Consider the following 19380-nt stretch of genomic DNA (forward strand, 5'->3'; position numbering starts at 1 on the left):
CAATCAGATTTGTTGATGCTTTAGTGCTGTGTCATGCACAAGGTAATGTTCCGACTGTTTAATTTCCTCATCTTCCTCCTCAGCAAACTGCTTCCATTGTCCCAGCTCTTCAACATCCATCACATACCCAACTTCCCTGCTGCAGTTGCACTCATTGTCAGGAGGGCTGTCATCTCCTCCAGTATGGTCCTGGACGAAGAATAGGCTGCATTTTATCCACACTTGGCCTCTGTCATGGGGATTGCATAATGGAGTCATGGTGTCAGAGGGCAGACCTATTCTCCCATTGACCATCCTTGTAAGGCATCCAGCCCTAAAAACAAACCATGAACATGAGAGCACTCAAGGACGTAGGCATTGTGGTAGCTACCAGGGTTCCTGGCACCTACTTCTAAGATGTGGCACTGTTGACCACTGGTGACTTACACTTTTTTGAATGGAATCTTTTACTATTGCTGAATTCAGCCCTATTATGGTATGGCCTTCCCCATGCAGTGTGTGTACAGAATCTTTCACACCCTGTAACAGGGGGATGCCAATGTGGGTAAAGCCTACTGCCCAAGCTACAGCAGTGACCTTGTCACAGAGATACGAGATGAGGCGTGTGATCTGGCATAAACTGCATCAGTAACAGTGTTTATACATTTGTGGGTCGTGTGTTGTGAGATCTCACAGAGGTCCCCAGTGGGTCCTTAGAAGCAGCCAGATGCATAAAAGTTTAGTGCACCTGTCACCTTGACGACCAATAGAATAGGATGTAGGATGGCCACCTACTCTTTCATGTTGCAGTCCCACTCCAGCAACTGTATAGGTTCTGTGACAGTGTCCCAGGACAGGCTCAGCTAGCAGAGAACTGTGCCTGACTCACCTGGAGGAAATGGCATTGAGGACAATAGACTCTGGATCCATCAGTCACCCTTCCAATGACCTTGTGTGGGGAGCAGAAGAAACAGAACAGGTCCTTTGTAATATGAGTAGTCAGCATTTGAATCATGTACAAACAATGGTTTTACGTACTCCTGTAAACAGTTGGACATGGAGCACACCAACAAGGGGGTCTATGGAATGCCTTTACATGGAAGTTTGACATAGGACCCTATTCTAATGAATGCAGCCCAAGTCAGTCACAAACAGACTGCAGGAGATTGTAGTGCTGTATAATTACTGAGATCTTGTTCTCCCAAATACACATCACCCAAGAAAGGCAACAGTTCATATAAGAGCATGTTGGTGAATACCTATATTTCAGAGAAAATCAGTTCTGTGCCTCTGTGCAGCCTATGAGATTTTACATTATCTTTGTTTGTAGCCTGCATGTACCAGTGATTCTTCCTGCTTCACAGTGATGACCAGCTTCAATCTGCAATGACCAATGACATGGTCCTGATTGTTTGGGATTAGTATTTGCACTGCACATCATTGGACACTGCATGCATTTCACGTGCAGTATGTTTACAGATATCTTCAACATGTGCTGTGTAAGCATCTGATCAATGTAATTGCCACTTGAAGGGCCTCATGTCTCATAAGTGTGCTCAGAGGGAAGAAAGCTGACTCTGCCCACTCTAAGAGTGGTTGCAGCCATTTTCCACTTCCAGGATGCATTTACGTGTCACTGAATACAGAAGGCCATGTTTGTCACACCTGAGACAGTGAGTTTCGGGCTCAACCTGTCAACCTGGTCATCAAAGAGACCTTGGAACCTCCAAGTTCCTTTCTTCCTGAAACTTCCTGTCCAGCCAGGATCCTGATTCTCTACAGGTTCACATACACCAACAGACAGACACACAGACACACAGACAGACACAGACACACACACACACACACACACACACACACCGCCCCCCCCGCACACATACGCACATACACACACACATACACACGCACGCACATACACGCATGTGCACACACACACACATGCACATACACATGCGCGCACACACATACACATTAGTGCGTGCACACACATACATACAAACACAGACATATCACTTGGAATTCCATCTGCAGTTCTTATCCTGACTCCTTAAGCCCTGGCTCTACAGTTCAGTCAGGCTCACCATTGAGCTGCAGGGTCTCCCTGATGAAGCCACAGTATCGCATATCCTCCTCTTTCCCCTACTAAAATTTCTCCCTTTCACAATTATTGTCTCATCTGATACTAGTTTGTTGTTTTCAGTCTCCACAAGTGAGTTCTACCAGTTGCTTACCATTGCATCTGCTCCCTGATAATAACTCTTAACATTTATTTAGCTGACCTCCAGGACTGTCTGTCTCCATTCCCTGGTCGACTTTGATGAACAGCCCTGACTGATGAAAGACCGGGCCCCTTATCAATCTGTGTGTAGCTCCCCCACAGACTTACCACAAATCCCCTGACTGTTTGCACTGGACCTGCAGAACTGACCATGATCTACTCTCTGGACTGTAATGATTTGCACTCCTGACCCTGACCAGTCCAAGAGGCCAATTGATGGTGTCCAAACCCCTGGTCTAAAATTGGACAATGCTATTGAGTGACTGTGCTGGGACCCCCTGACTGATGACAGCTCCCCTACACTTCTCCTTTGACTTTGAGACATGGCCATTTGGTTGAAGCACATGCAGTTACATTAAATGCTGAAACATGCTGCAGCTGTGAGACTGACACAGCACAAAGCTGTCCAGCCAGATGTCCTCCCCCTTGACTGATCATAGTCAGAAGTTACACAACACCAGATAATGGTCCAACAGGTTTATTTGAAAACACAAGCTTTCAAAGCACTGCTCCTTCGTCAGGTGATGTAACCTGACGAAGGATCTGTGCTCCGAAAGCTTGTGACTTCAAATAAACTTGGTGCACTGTAACCAGGTTTCATGTGTCTTCTGACTTTGTCCACCCCAGTCCAACACTGGCACCTCCACATATTGACTGATCACTGCTGACAACCGTGAAGCTGCCTGGCTTTGTGTCTGTGCCAAACAGCAAGGCAGGAGAGGAATATTGTGAGTTGTTAAGGTCTGGCTGAAGGGCCAAAGGATAAAATGTCAAGACAAGGCAGAGATACTGTGATCATAGAAGTAGATACAAAGTTAGTAAGCACTTAGAGAGAAAGCAGTCCTGAGATGTATCCTGATCCAATCCATGAGGTGGATGTCTGTCCCTGGGTGCAAAGTGCCCAGCAGTAATTCAATGACGGATACCAAGACACTCCAAAGCATAACTTTGAATTGCATAAGTAAGTGGTCGGAGATGATACCATAATGATGCATTGAGGCTGGCATGTATTAGATGCCAACATCCACAGGTAGAGGGAGTCCATAGTTGCTGCCCATGGTGAGTACTCTGAGATATTTGTACCAAGTGTCCAAGGTGGAGGTCTAGAGGAGCAAGTGGCGAGCTAGGTTAGCCAGGTAATCCCTTTGACTTTCATGTCTGGAATTATTGCCGTCTAGTTTCTGTCCAGCAGATGATAGAAAGGGAAGTGGCATATAAATGAGGCAAGGTTAGATATTAATGAGGTGTTAAAGCATGAAAATAGGCCTTTCACTCTCATTGGTGAGAACCTCAACTCGCCATTCAACGCTTGGTTAGAAAATATAACTTGTTGCTCTCAACATCAAGAAGCTCTTAGTTGGCCATCTCACACAATTTTCCCAGCTTTCTTGCCAATATCCCCATCATTCAGTGCCTTGGAAGATTCTGCCATATGTTACCAATCAGATCTCTGTGCAAAATGTCAGATTCTACAAGGACTGGAGAAGAATTTGGTTCTCACTATTTCCAGTTGGTGTGTGACCTTCAGTGGAGTTATACTAAATGAATAGCCACTTCCATTGAAGCTGTCATTTATTACTAGCTTTAAAATAACATTTTTGAAATTCTCATTTGAAAAACAATGATGGCTTCCCATTGTGGTAATGGTCTTGCCACCCTCGTTTCAATTACAGTGGGGTGAAGAATGGACAATGATACTCATGACATAATCAAGACGTCTACCAAATAGGCCATTGGAATTATAATGAAATTGTTTCTGATATCTCTGACTTGGGAGACATCTTCACAGAACAACCATTGCTGTCTGGTAACGTGAATAATTTGAACTTTGAACTTTCGAGCATAAAAGCCTTTTCAATGTTGCTCAAAGGCAAGGCCACAGCAGAACCAAAGGTTGAAAAAACATTTTTAAAGTTGGCTACTAGAGTAGCATTTAGCATAAACTTGTGCACTAGGGACTAATTCAACACACAAACATACAAACAAGGAACAATACTGGGCCATCTAGTCCTTCGCCATTCAGGCAGTTCGTGGCTGATCGGATTTTAACCTCAACTCTACATTCCTGCATATCTTCAATAATGTTTCATCCTCTTAGTAATTAAGAATCTATCTGCCTCTGCCTTAAAGGTATTTAAAGATTTTGTGTCCACTGCCTTTTGAGGAAGGGAATTTCAAAGACTTACAAATTGTTTCCTTATCTCTGTTTTAAATGGGTGACCCTCTATTTATAAACTATGGCCCCTAGTTCTAGATTCGCCCACAAGAAGAACCATTCTTTTCCACATCCACCCGATCAAGTCTACTCAGGGTTGAATTGTACCCTCAGGTGACTTTGTGGAGTTTGCACCTTCTCCCTGGGCTTCTTCCAGGTGTTCTGGTTTTCTCCCACAGTCCAAAGATGTGTAGACTAGGTGGATTAGCCATGGGGGATGCAGGTTTAGGGGAATGGGGTGGGATGTTCTTCAGACGGTCAGTGTGGACTTGATGGGCTGAATGGCCTGCTTCCACACTGTAGGGATTGTATGTTTCCTACAGTTTTGCAGTAACATTTTAAAAATTACTTCATTGGCTGTACATCACTTTGAGATATCTTGAGATCATGAAAGGCACTGTATAAATGCAAGCTTTTTTGTTTTCATAGATGTCTAAGAGTTTTTGCTACACTTACCAAATACAATTAAACAGAGTATTTCTGGGACTGCTTTTATTATAGCTGGGAATCCATTTTTACACCATTACTTGGCATTGATTGATTATTAATAGCATGGAGAGTTTTTGTATCTCATGCAGGTATTGGTTGTGTGAAATTGCTGATTTATACAGATTTCAAGAGGTTTGACATCCTTTCTTCTGATGTTCAGGTCCTGTTGTTCTTGGACAGCAGAAGCTGAACATCGGAATTTTTCTGACTGCAGTTACTTGAAGATGGAGGATGAGGAAATTGGTGGGTTTTGGATTCTCTTGCCTCATAGGTACCTTCCAGCAGATCATCCAACGCTTAATTTTCTTAAATTGTAGTGCTTCATTTGTTCAGTAGTCCTGCGTTATTAAGCAGTTGCTTTCAAAAGACAATTTTGGCTGTTGCTCTAACCACTGCTCAAAATAGTAAACTCCAGGATTCAGTTATTAACCCAAGCAGGTTCCTGATTTTGTCTTTTTCAGTAAAGCTGGCTGAATTTAGCTCCCTCTTGACTTGGGCTCAGTAACTCTATAAAATAAGGTTCCAAATAATGTTATTAGAAATCACAGTTCACAAGAATTTAAATTTAGTACATTTAAAGGAAATTGGCAATAAAATTTTCTCTTTAGAGATCTTAGAAGTGAGCATGAGTATACAATAGATTTTGGGATCCAATTTAAGATTATAGGTAAATATCAAAATTTTGGCTCTGTTTAAGCCTTTTGCAGTTAAACCAGTTTTTTGGAGAATGTGCAGGATATGTACGCATTACAGCAATCCGCCATTTTAAAAGTTCACCTGGAAAATTTATGGTGAATGCTGTTAACAATGAACTAAAACAGGTTGCACAGCTCTATTCCTTTATGATTTTGTGGTAGTAATAGCCAGGGAAACTCTTTATTTTATTAGTAATAGGAGCCATTGAGAATCTATTCTATTCTCCTGAATTCCACAGTAACCATAATATTGTATATGTTTGTTAGCAGAGAATTAAAGCGAATATGTTTAACAGAGAATCTTGTCACTATTTAAGAATACTGCACAAATCTCATTCGAATTTGTTTTATTTTTCCAATTTTTTTTGTGATTATTTTTGAATATTCTCTACCTCCTGCATCTCAAGTGCAAAGTGCAAAATGATCCTCATGTATTGCATTCCCAGTTGACCTGATCACCAATCATTATGGTGGTGTCAAGAAACTCCTAAACTATTTGAGATTTCCCAAGTCTTTGTTTTGTGTTACATTCCATTCGATACATCAGATTCTTTGCTGCTGCTGTTTGGGATGGTTGTCCATCCTATGTATCTCCTTGTCAGTATGGATGTTGGATATCCAGCCAGTAATGCCATTTTAGTTGTGATTTTTGAAATGGCGTGTATCCAGTTTGACAGTGTGGTAGCCCCCTGATTGTACTGCTAGTGACTGACCATCCAAAGTTTCAGTCTCCCTGATATTATTATTGAGCATAATTATCCATCAGATGTATTCATCTCTACGGTGGCATGTGAATAACTGGCAATCCAATATTTTGCCCTTCCCGACCCAGTGTTGTTGATGGTGGCTGGACACACTGGTCTCCCTGGTGTTATTGAGGATGCTTCCCCATCCAATGCACCAATTCCACAAGACCTTTGAGCAGCTGTCCATGCATGTTATTTGTTTCTCTCCACTGGATGGCTCCACTGGAACTCTGTATTATTTGTTATATTTTGAATTTGGAAAGTCTAAATCTTGGATTCAAAGCTAAATCTGATTCCAAGCTCAAAATGTCAGAATTCCTTATCTGTTCTTTGAACTCTGACATTTCAACTGACTACCCTGGCTATTAATGGACAGTACATTGTTAAGTTGAGATGTTGCAATGGGAAGAGCTGTATTGTGAAACTGCAATATTTACTTGTAATGGTTAGTAAAACTTTGTACAGAAATAGTTTCTCACGCCCAGCTAACAAATACAATCATAGAAAATGTTCCCACATTCATTAACCTACATTTATAATGTACATTTTCAAGTAGACATAAATTGAACTATTACATGTTAAGTAGAGTAACCTGTGTGCTGGTGTCATTTATTTTGACTGTGGTGACATCTGTCAAATTGCAAACATTTTGTCAAGGCTATAAATGTAATTTAAAATTGCAGCTGAACTGAAAGATCACACGGCCAATATGGAAACAGTAACTTATTCATTAAATTTAGGGATTTAAAATATCACATTTTCTTTCTTTGTGGGTTTTATTGTTAACGTGACACATTGTACAAATTTCATGTAGATTTATTTTGTTTTTAAAATTCAATTATTATAATTTCACTCTCTGAACTTTCCCCCCTCTCCCAAGGTTCTCAATTAGTCTTTGACCATTTTGTCAGGTCCAAATGGAGAAATAATCTCTATGGATACCATTCCACACTTGAGCCAATTCAGCATTACAGAGTGAAACACATCCTGTGGGAGAAAGGTTTTTTTTTCATTCCAGTCTGATATTTGATCTTAGGTGTGCTTGTTGACAGGAGTACTACAGTGCACTGTAACTTGTCCTGCCACATAGCATTGGAATGTAGGAGTAGGAATAAACCATTCAGCTCTTCAAGCCTGCTGTGCCTTTCAACTAGATCATGGTTGATCACCCACTTCAATTCCATTTTCCTGTATTATCCCCACATCCCATTATGTCATTGGTATCTAGAAATCTATCAATCTCTGTCTTGAGCATACTTTGCAATAGCACTTTGAGTGTCCTGTTTGTAGAGAATTCCAAAGACTCACTACCCTTTGAGTGAAGAAATTGCTCCTCATCTAAGTCCTAAAGGCTTGCCCCTTATTCTATGGCTTTTTCAATACTAATATATGTCTACTTTGTTCCTGAAAGGTTAACCATCGACTTTTAAATCTACTTTTTCTAAACTAGTTTGCTGAAAAAATTATTCATGACAGCATAATCTGCTTTCTTCGCAATCCAAACTACTTTATTCAGATTACTTGCCTACAAAATGCTGTTCTGCAACTTATATAGGATGTGGGTATTATGCTATAATCAAGTGTTTTGGATAATTTATTCCCTAAGGATTTTGTCAATGAGATGTCAGTCTAGTTATGACTGAGATTAGAGAAGTCTGCTGTCTCTCTCTAAATTGAGTCCAATGAATTCACTAGTCACATGTAAATGTAAATACTTTACTCAATTACTAATATGGATAATTACATACTTAACCTATGTTAAATTTAGAATTTTAAAACACCATCAACCAGATTCACAAACAAACAAGAAAATTATTGATTATTATGAAAACAGGGCTTATTTGACATAGATGTAAAGCTGATTAACATCCAGTTTGAAATTCACAGTTATAAATATTTGCACTTCTAAATAAGCCGACATATGCAAACTGCTTAAAGAAAACAAAACAAAGAACTTTCTCGGCAGAGATTAGTTGTGGAAAAGAACGCTTTGGCCAATAATTGTTAGTCTTGGAGGAGAAATTAAGAAGGTATTAAGTGTTCAAAATGGCTTTCAGTCAGAATCCTTGTTCATGTCAAAAAGTCTAATCACAGAGATATATCATGGGGCCTTTGCAAATATCATTCATGCAGCTATTATCAATAATTCAGTAACTTTTCAAGAAAATAACTGGTTCAGTATTTCAGTTATCATGTGGGATCCTGCAAAAGGATTTTTTCAGAAAAGCAGATGATGAGCTGTCTAGCCTCTCTCTCTCTCTCAATAGGCTGTATACCAACTGAACTCCAAACAATGTCCAAATAAAACCTAACTCTTGACATCCATAAAACCAGGCAAATGATTTCCAGTAAGCAAGTCCAAGCAATCAGTTAAGTAATTTATCTTGCAAGACATATCCTTAAAAACAAACATTCCATTTTTTTTGGTTACCTCTTTTTAAAAAAACAGTTCTTCAATTGATTTTTTTCCAACTGAACCACTGTTCACAGTCTTTTAAATACAAATCCTCAAAAAATATTATAATGAAGCATCTTGATAACATTAGTAATATCGAACAATAGCATGAAAAGAAATTCATATTGCTTTTTCTTACCAATTAAACTTCTGCAAGACAAATCAGTGGTCTTATTTGAAATATGGACAGCGACTTACCTTTCAAACAATATTGATGTCTTATAGAAAGTACCAAAATATCAAGGATGATATGAGCACTCAGATACAGCACAAGAACAGACTGACGGAATTGGACTTGTTCTTAATGAACTGGACAGTTGGATTGAGGATATTAATTCCATATTTAAAACATTGGAAGATGTAGACAAAAATGTGCTTGCAAGTTTGTTGGTTTGAATGAATTCAATTAGAGAGTTAAAATTTTGAGTGATAATCAGTTTAGAAATTTTTTAGTAGAAATTAAAATGTAATGGTATATGCTAAGTAACCATTAAATAATACCATTTGCTGTAATTTTGAGATGTATAGAGTGGCAGAAACTTTCCACAAAACATCAGATCTGAAAAATACTTTATCACCAGAAGAATAAAATGCCATGTCATTAACTAATTTGGAAAGAAGTTGGATGGATAGGTAATTGTGAAAGTGATTGAAGGCTGCTGGAATAAATATTCTATATACAACACTATTATTTAAATCGAATCAGAGATAGTAGGAACTGCAGATGCTGGAGAATCCGAGACAACAAGGTGCAGGGCTGGATGAACACAGCAGGCCAAGCAGCATCATAGGAGCAGAGAGGCTGACGTTTCGGGCCTAGACCCTTCATCAGAAAAGGGGGAGGGGAAGGGGGTTTTGAAATAAATAGGGAGAGAGTGGGAGGCGGATAGAAGAGGGATAGAGGAGAGGATAGGTGGAGAGGAAACAAACAGGTCGAAGAGGCGGGGATGGGGCCAGGAAAGGTGAGTGTAGGTAGGGAGTTAGGAAGGGGATAGGTCAGTCCAGGGAGGACGGACAGGTCAAGGGGGCGGGATGAGGTTGGTCGGTAGGAGATGGAGGTGCGGCTTGAGGTGGGAGGAGGGGATAGGTGGGAGGAAGAACAGGTTAGGGAGGCAGGGACGAGCTGGACTGGTTTTGGGATGCGGTAGGGGGAGGGGAGATTTTGAAACTTGTGAAATCCACATTGATACCATTGGGCTGCAGGGTTCCCAAGCGGAATATGAGTTGCTGTTCCTGCAACCTTCGGGTGGCATCGTTGTGGCACTGCAGGAGGCCCAGGATGGACATGTCGTCTGAGGAATGGGAGGGGGAGTTGAAATGGTTCACGACTGGGAGGTGCAGTTGTTTGTTGCGAACCGAGCGTAAGTGTTCTGCAAAGCGGTCCCCGAGTCTCCGCTTGGTTTCCCCGATGTAGAGGAAGCCACACCGGGTACAGCGGATGCAGTATACCACATTGGCAGATGTGCAGGTGAACATCTGCTTGATGTGGAAAGTCTTCTTGGGGCCTGGGATGGGGGTGAGGGAGGAGGTATGGGGGCAGGTGTAGCACTTCCTGCGGTTGCAGGGAAAAGTGCCGGGTGTGGTGGAGCTGGAGGGGAGTGAGCACCAAACCATCATCTCGCAAACCATCCACAACCTCATCACCTCAGGTGACCTCCCACCCACGGCCTCCAACCTCATCGTTCCCCAACCTCGCACTGCCCGCTTCTATCTCCTTCCCAAAATCCACAAACCTGAATGCCCTGGTCGACCCATTGTCTCCGCCTGCTCCTGCCCCACCGAACTGATCTCCAACTATCTCGACTCCATTTTCTCCCCCTTGGTCCAGGAACTCCCTACCTATGTCCGTGACACCACCCACGCCCTCCACCTCCTCCAGAACTTCCAATTCCCCGGTCCCGAACACCTCATCTTTACCATGGACGTCCAGTCCCTCTACACCTGCATTCCCCATGCAGATGGCCTTAAGGCCCTCCGCTTCTTCCTGTCCCGCAGGCCCGACCAGTCCCCCTCCACTGACACCCTCATCCGCTTAGCCGAACTCGTCCTCACACTCAACAACTTCTCTTTCAATTCCTCCCACTTCCTACAGACAAAGGGGGTAGCCATGGGTACCCGCATGGGCCCAAGCTACGCCTGCCTCTTTGTAGGTTACGTGGAACAATCCCTCTTCCGTACCTACACCGGCCCTAAACCCCACCTCTTCCTCCGTTACATTGATGACTGTATCGGTGCCGCCTCGTGCTCCCACGAGGAGCTCGAACAGTTCATACACTTCACTAAGACCTTCCACCCCAACCTTAAATTTACCTGGACCATCTCTAACACCTCTCTCCCCTTCCTGGACCTCTCTGTCTCCATATCGGGCAACCACCTAGAAACCGATATTCATTTCAAGCCCACCGACTCCCACAGCTACCTAGAATACTCCTCCTCCCACCCACCTTCCTGCAAAAATGCTATCCCCTATTCCCAATTCCTTCGCCTCCGCCGCATCTGCTCCCAGGATGAGGCATTCCACTCCCGTACATCTCAGTTGTCCTCGTTTTTCAAGGACCGTAACTTCCCCTCCTCGGTGGTCGAGAACGCCCTCAACCGTGTCTCCCACATCTCCCGCACCTCATCCCTCACACCCCGTCCACGCAATAAAAACCAAAAAAGAATCCCCCTCGTCCTCACGTACCACCCCACCAACCTCCGGATCCAACGCATCATCCTCCGACACTTCCGCCATCTGCAATCCGACCCCACCACCAAAGACATCTTTCCCTCCCCACCCTTATCTGCTTTCCGGAGGGACAACTCTCTCCGTGACTCCCTTGTCCGCTCCACACTCCCCTCCAGCTCCACCACACCCGGCACTTTTCCCTGCAACCGCAGGAAGTGCTACACCTGCCCCCATACCTCCTCCCTCACCCCCATCCCAGGCCCCAAGAAGACTTTCCACATCAAGCAGATGTTCACCTGCACATCTGCCAATGTGGTATACTGCATCCGCTGTACCCGGTGTGGCTTCCTCTACATCGGGGAAACCAAGCGGAGACTCGGGGACCGCTTTGCAGAACACTTACGCTCGGTTCGCAACAAACAACTGCACCTCCCAGTCGCGAACCATTTCAACTCCCCCTCCCATTCCTCAGACGACATGTCCATCCTGGGCCTCCTGCAGTGCCACAACGATGCCACCCGAAGGTTGCAGGAACAGCAACTCATATTCCGCTTGGGAACCCTGCAGCCCAATGGTATCAATGTGGATTTCACAAGTTTCAAAATCTCCCCTCCCCCCATCGCATCCCAAAACCAGTCCAACTCGTCCCTGCCTCCCTAACCTGTTCTTCCTCCCACCTATCCCCTCCTCCCACCCCAAGCCGCACCTCCATCTCCTACCGACCAACCTCATCCAGCCCCCTTGACCTGTCCGTCCTCCCTGGACTGACCTATCCCCTTCCTAACTCCCTACCTACACTCACCTTTCCTGGCCCCATCCCCGCCTCTTCGACCTGTTTGTTTCCTCTCCACCTATCCTCTCCTCTATCCCTCTTCTATCCGCCTCCCACTCTCTCCCTATTTATTTCAAAACCCCCTTCCCCTCCCCCTTTTCTGATGAAGGGTCTAGGCCCGAAACGTCAGCCTCTCTGCTCCTATGATGCTGCTTGGCCTGCTGTGTTCATCCAGCCCTGCACACTATTATTTAAATGTTGTTTGGGTTTAGAGAGAATCAATCTGGTTTAAAACAAGTCATGATTTATTTGTGCCTGTAATAACACTTTGCAGATTTTTGCTGAACTGCCTTGGTTGGGGTAATAATCCCTTGGGTGCTTTCTCAGGTTTTGCTCAGCTCCTTCATAAGATTAGATAGGTTAGGAAGAGTACATTATTGGACCAAGCCACGTTAGCATGTCAATAGCTTTCTCACCTTTGCAGATTCCTTTATCTGTTATACTTTTTTCCTAATGAAGTGCAACCATTTTTCTCTACATTATGTACAACAATGTTATAAACTTAAATTGTTATAAAGCATTAATAGTTTCACTGCACAAAAAGAAAGAAGATTTCCACCATCACTACCCTCCACCAACACATCTCTTTCGCATTCCCCACTCCACCAAGACTTGGTCCAAGTTGGGGCTTAAGTGTCTATGAAGAACAGTGTACTTATTCCTCAGATTTCTCCTCTTTCCCTGTAAAAATCTCTAGCTGCCTTAGCAAAGGAACTATGCTTAATGGGAATTTTCAAATACACTGGTTCTTTCACTGCTTGTCAATTTCTGTACAAGCCAAAGGCATTTTTCTTCAAAGACCAGTGCTGCCCATAACTATGTGATCTTTCAGCTCACCTACGTTATCATTTTAGCTTGGACTGTACCTTTAAATACCTGAAATCCAACGAGACTGTGATTTCTTTTTCAACATACACAATATCATCTTTCACACATGCATCAAACACAATAACAGAAGCCCTTTAACCCCAAAGGATTTTGATGTCAGCTGTTCCTAATAGAAATATGAAGAATTTGTTGTTCATTTCCTTAATTGGAGAATCTTTTGGCTTTGTTGCATAAATGGATTGGGCTTAGGAAATGGAAAGAGAGATGAGAAGAATCATTAAAAATAGCAAATATTTACCAACTATTGTAAAAAGAGTTGAAATGCATCCCCTAGATAAGGGAAAACATAATGATTCTTAAGTCAAAAGCATTGGCATTATTAGTTACTTAGGTTTAAAGGTAAACTTAGTTTAAGCTACCATTCCAAAGTCTTGCATTATTTTCAAATGAACTTTCATTACCCTAAGTTTGGAAATATTTTAAAAGATTAATTGTTAAGAATTTGAAGTGTTAAACTTTCTAGAATGTCCCTTTACAACTTCCATTGAAATTAGTATATTGAGTCTTTGTATGGCACTGGAACTTTCACTTGCTCTTTCAATTAAGACAACTATATTGAAGTGAAGAGTGACTTACAGATCACATTCAAAATGATCTGAAATGCTGCTACTCAGTAGTGTGCTGATAACATTTTCATTATATAAATTGAATGGTTTGGCATCCGTGAGGGAAGTATAAGTTGTTTCCTGTAGTGTGTTCTTTGTGTGCGAATACAACCTTTATTTTATGTACAAGCTAAACTTTTCTGTCACTAATTTTTTTTCCCTCTTCTCATCCTTCCTCCTGTACACGACTACTCACACTGTATGCTGATCCTCCAGCCGGAAGAGTGGGCCGACAGGATTTAAAATCCTCCACGGTAGAGATGAAAGGTACGGCAGATGTTCACGTTGGTCTGGTTCCCTTAAATAACCAGTCCTGTCGGTCCAGTCAATTATATTATTGCCCAGACCAGACTGAGATTATAATGATATAATGAGAAATGATTCATGCTTTTTTGTATTTTCCCCAAACGACCAAATTTTTGGAGTCCTAAGGATTCTTATAGGTTTTTATAATACAGTCCATAGGATTTCAGTCAAGTTTTGAAATATTCTTTAAAGAAAAGCTTGATAGGATCTATGACAATTTACAATAGTGTGGGACTTTGCAAGTTGGTCCTTTTCCATTTTGTAACAATACTAATACATTATCTGCAAACATGATTAATGAATACCACACATTCGGTTTTTTGATTTATATGTCTACCATTTGCAGGTATTTCTGCTATAACGCGTGTTTCGTTAACACGAATTGGTAGTAACACAATTGATGAATAGTGGATGCTATTTGGACAACGCAAACTTTCTACTGTACAGTATAGTGACTTTCTATAGCGACTTCCCCATACACAATTTTCTGTGGTGATTTTCTATAGTGCAACGTTGCACAAGAACGCAACTATCGTGTTATAGGAGAACTACCTGTACTGTAATTTCCAATTATCTCTCTCGATTAACATATATGTTCATCAGCCTTATTAAAAGCACACCATGCTTTCCTGACAGCTTCCTGTCTGTTCTAGACCTAGATGGGATTCAAGCTAAGATCTTATATATTCTATAAATAAGTGTAAACCTCTAAGGTCAGTCTGCTCATATAGTCTTTTTCCCCTCTCATTTTCTCTGATGGAGTAATTAGCACATGATTCATCTTTAATTTTTTATGGCAAAGCCCTTTCTACTGTCAAGGTAAACCTGTCACCAACTGTCTCAAAGGTCCAGATTACCGCTCAATGACAAAAACTAGAAAGGCCATACTTAGATAAATGTAATTGTGTCATTTTCTGTTGCTAATAAAAATTAACTTTTATTATATTATTAATATATCTATATTATTAATATATCTGAACTGTGGATTTCATTTCATGAGTGATCTGCACATCCTTAGATGCCTCATCCTGAGCTATTTTCCTTGACAGTTTTTGTTAAAGTGAATAGCCCTCGCCTTCCACTCTCAGGGACAAGTTAAGGAGGTAGCTCCCAAACAAACACAGGCATTGCTGGAGAAACCCTGAAGAGTGGAACAGAGTTAAAATTTTGAGTTCTGATCTCAGTTCTGAAGAAGAATCATACCGAACTTGAAACGTTAACTCTGTTCATCTGTCCGCAGATGCTGCCAGACCTGATGAGTTTCACCAGCATTCTCTATATTTGTTTCAGATTTCCAGCATCCACAGAATTTTGCCTTTATTTGAGGTAGCTCCCAAGTCTACCTCAACTGGAACAGGAATGAATTCGGATCATTGATACTGCTCTGACCTGCAGACCAGTCATCTAGCCCAGGGAGCTAACCAGTCCCCTAACTGTAGAATAAAAGGCACCTATATGAAGAATTTAAAGTAGGAGAAAATGGTTTTGCACCAATAAACGAGTAAGATATAAAATGGAGATTATCAGGTGTTCTTTATTGCAAACTACCATAGATGTTCATCCTTTGGTTATCCATATATAATGCTAAAGACATTTAGGCAGCGCATTTTCTTTAAAACAGAAATCATCATAGCACATGTGAAAACAAAATTCACAATCCAGAAGTGGTGCTTTAACATAGACACTGAATGCATTGTCTGACACTGAAGCTGTCCTTTGTATAATCATTGAAACCACCACAATGTACCAGGAAAATCAATGCACATCAGAATGTCATGACACATATCCAAGCTTTCCTATTTAGTTACTGATGATTGTCTGCAACCTATCCTCCTCCTTATAGTTTGCTCCACCAGCAGGTGGACAGAGGATATATACAACAAGGAGCAACAAGGTGCCCGTCAAGGGTGCTTCAGAGTTGGAGAGTCCTGCATACAGTTAGGAGAGTAGAATGCTGACAATATGAATGAAATTGGTACAAGGCTGGTACAATTACAACATTTAAAAGGCATTTGGAAAGGTATACGAATAGGAAGAGTTTAGAGGGTTATGCGCCAAATGGGACTAGGTCAGATTGGGATGTCGTATGACTCTATGACTCTGTAATAAATGCGTTCAGTTGTTAGCTTGATACATTAAAAACTTCTCTAATCTTCTCTAATCTATTATTTCTTTTTGTTGGGCGGGGGGGTGTGAGGTAAGTGTGGGTGGGTGTAGGTAGGTGTAAGGAGAAACTTTCCTTTCTTTTTGTAACTCTATCTTCCATACAGTGGTAGCAGAAAAAGAGACAGGCAGTTGTGACAAATTCAATGTTTCAGCCCGCTGTTGCATCATTGTTAAGAGACCAGTGCAAGAAATCTAATAAAATAAAGAAGGAAGAGTAAGCTATTCTCCTTTTCTTATATAACTATGGGAAATGAAAAACAAACACTGTCCTCCTGAGTATTGCTTAATTGCAAAAGAATCCTCCTGAGTAGTTATTAGATTAGATGCTTTTGGTTGCAAGTATGAATTATTTACTAGCAGGCAAGCCTGATCATTGAAATACAAGGAAATCTGGAACGTAGAAGACATTGTACATATCCCAGAGGAGCATTTTTCTCTGTGGGAAGCAAAACATTTGCCTCTGCTAACAGTAGTATAAAGGCTGTCTCTTCAAATGCTGATGTGCAAGTACTTTTTGTCAAAAAAAGTCTTTAATATTGATTTTTCTAATTATAGCAAGCTCCACAACATATTGAAGAGGTGGAGAGGATAATACTTTATATGGTCAGATCTGTAGTTCTGTCATATGAAATAAAAAAATTGGCATTGGAAATATAAATTTTAAAATAGAGCTCAGTTGAGAAATAACCCTGTTTAGTTATGGCTTACCTGAAACTTTTGTGGAATTGAAACATTATCTAAATAAATTGAGAAAAACTAACAAGATTACTGGATTTCAAATGTATTGAAAAGAGCAAAATAATCCTACATTGCCTTTTCTGTTTAGCATAATATCCAGCATAATGTATATGTAAGCAATAGTCCTGTACAATGCACAACAGATAGCCATTGGCAAGTCATTTGTACTGCACAGTACTGCCGTTTGCATACTGGCCACAGCAGAAACACTAATAGTTGTGTTAATTATAGAAGAGCCGGGAGCCATTTGTCTGTTGTGTTTGATAGGCAAGGGGCAAAAGGGTGTATATTTAATCTCCAAACAGAACTACATCCTACAGTCTCCCACAGCATGAAATACATGAATGAAATACAACCTCCATTTGACATGCTGGTGATAACTTTAAAGGTGTGATCTTTCTGAGACTGTAGATGATGTTATGAATGAAAAACGATTTTCTTAACTCAATAATGCAATTGCAAAAAGCTTTAACCAATGAAGAGAAATGAGTGGATGCTACAGACCCTTAACATTGTTTCAGTCACTTAGCTTGTGATCAGATATCACACAATAGCTATTAGAGGTGTCTTCTAATCTCAGCAACACTTTTTTATATGTATAGAAGTATCATTTAGTACAGGGGTTCTATTTTACTCCTCGACTATGTATTCAATCTGCAACTGTCAGGAAGGAATGAGCAAGAAAGCAATTGTTAGAAGCAGTCATTTTAATGCTCTATTTATTGAATGGAATTATTTTTACCTGAAGCAGATCTGTCGTTTTCTTTCAATTCTTGGAACTCTTGAAACTTGTCCACAGTGGGAATGCAACACTGCTGATAACACTAAAAATACACAGCTGTAAATCTTCATACCGAGAGTTATTGAAAATTTCAACTTTATGAACATCACGGGAGGTTCTGTAGAAAGCAGCAGTGTAAAATTCCATCACTGGTTGTACAGTTCAATATCATAACTACAGTTATCTTTGGCAAATCAAATGGAATCCCAGACCTAGTGATTACAGATTGCCAAGCCTTACAAAGTATTTGTATGTGGTCAATAGATGAGGGCATTATTTGTCCTCATGTGTTGCAAGGTAGAAAATTTGTCAGACTTTAATGCTCAGATGTGCATCTTGTTAGTATCTGAGGACAAATCTATTGTGTAAGGTATCAGTTTCAGAATGATAAGAAGATAAGTGGAAAGAAAACATCATTTCATCTCTTCAATTTAGCTAAGGAAATGTATTCATATATTACAGTGACTTATTTTTACGCCATTGAGCACATGCTCATTATACATCTCGTATCACAATTCAACCAACAGAGTAGACTTGACAAATCTTACAAGATGGAAAGACCTGTTGGTATTTCTGTTGGTATTTCTGAATTTGATGCCATGGCCTTACCCTCTCCACCTCCTCTGCCCACTTCACCAGCACCTCCCAAGCTGAGGCATGGAGATTGAAGAGCAAATGCCAAGCTGCAACGTGACCACTTCAGTTAGGGCTGGATTTTGTGTTGTCCCATTTTCCAAGTTTTAAAAACTGACTCCAGCACCTTTGCCCAGACACATCATATTTTGGTCTCCTGGTGATGTGAATAGACAGGATTTGGGTTCTCTGAGGCTCAGTTCTCCAATTTCATTCTTATGCTCCACAACATCATGCCCCCTCAGATCCCAATGAACCCTATGTGACACTCATATCCCCATGCCCTTCATTCATCTCATATCCCTAAGGCACTCCTTTTATCCTGCAAAGCACTTGCTCAATATCCACTATGGGTAGACCTCAGGACACTTTGAAATGGACATTTTAAAAAAATTCTAATAGATATGTCATAAATACAGATAATCCTTTAATGATCTATTAAAATCATCATCAATAAGACAGCAGGGGAGTAAGGCACCTGAGCCAGGGCTCATCTGCACCAACCAATTTTCTTTTCTTCCTCTTTTTACTTACCTTTTGTCCTGAGCTTGGACGGCATTGATGGTTGTAAGGAACTACAGCACAGACTCGAGTGGGCCCAGCACAGACTCGAGTGGGCCCAGTACAGACTCGAGTGGGCCCAGCATGGACTCGAGTGGACCCAGCACAGACTCGAGTGGGCCCAGCACAGACTCGAGTGGGCCCAGTACGGACTCGAGTGGGCCCAGCACGGACTCGAGTGGGCCCAGTGTGGACTCGAGTGGGCCCAGCACAGACTCGAGTGGACCCAGCATGGACTCGAGTGGGCCCAGCACAGACTCGAGTGGGCCCAGCACAGACTCGAGTGGGCCCAACATGTACTCGAGTGGGCCCAATATGGACTCGAGTGGGCCCAGCACGGACTCG

At 41.6% G+C, this 19380-nt stretch overlaps 1 protein-coding gene and 1 long non-coding RNA gene across 2 annotated transcripts in view; both read left to right on the plus strand.

The window, feature by feature from the left end:
• onecut3b (one cut homeobox 3b) overlaps window positions 1-19380 on the plus strand; it is a 99123-nt gene that overhangs the window by 53773 nt on the left and 25970 nt on the right. The gene's annotated exons all lie outside the window — the stretch shown is intronic.
• LOC125486498 lies at window positions 14066-15674 on the plus strand. Its single transcript, XR_007265164.1, has 2 exons — window positions 14066-14117; window positions 15447-15674. It is a non-coding gene; the product is annotated as an uncharacterized LOC125486498 (long non-coding RNA).

Source organism: Rhincodon typus, chromosome 29, assembly GCF_021869965.1.
Source record: "Rhincodon typus isolate 14 chromosome 29, sRhiTyp1.1, whole genome shotgun sequence".
Classification (NCBI taxonomy): domain Eukaryota; kingdom Metazoa; phylum Chordata; class Chondrichthyes; order Orectolobiformes; family Rhincodontidae; genus Rhincodon; species Rhincodon typus.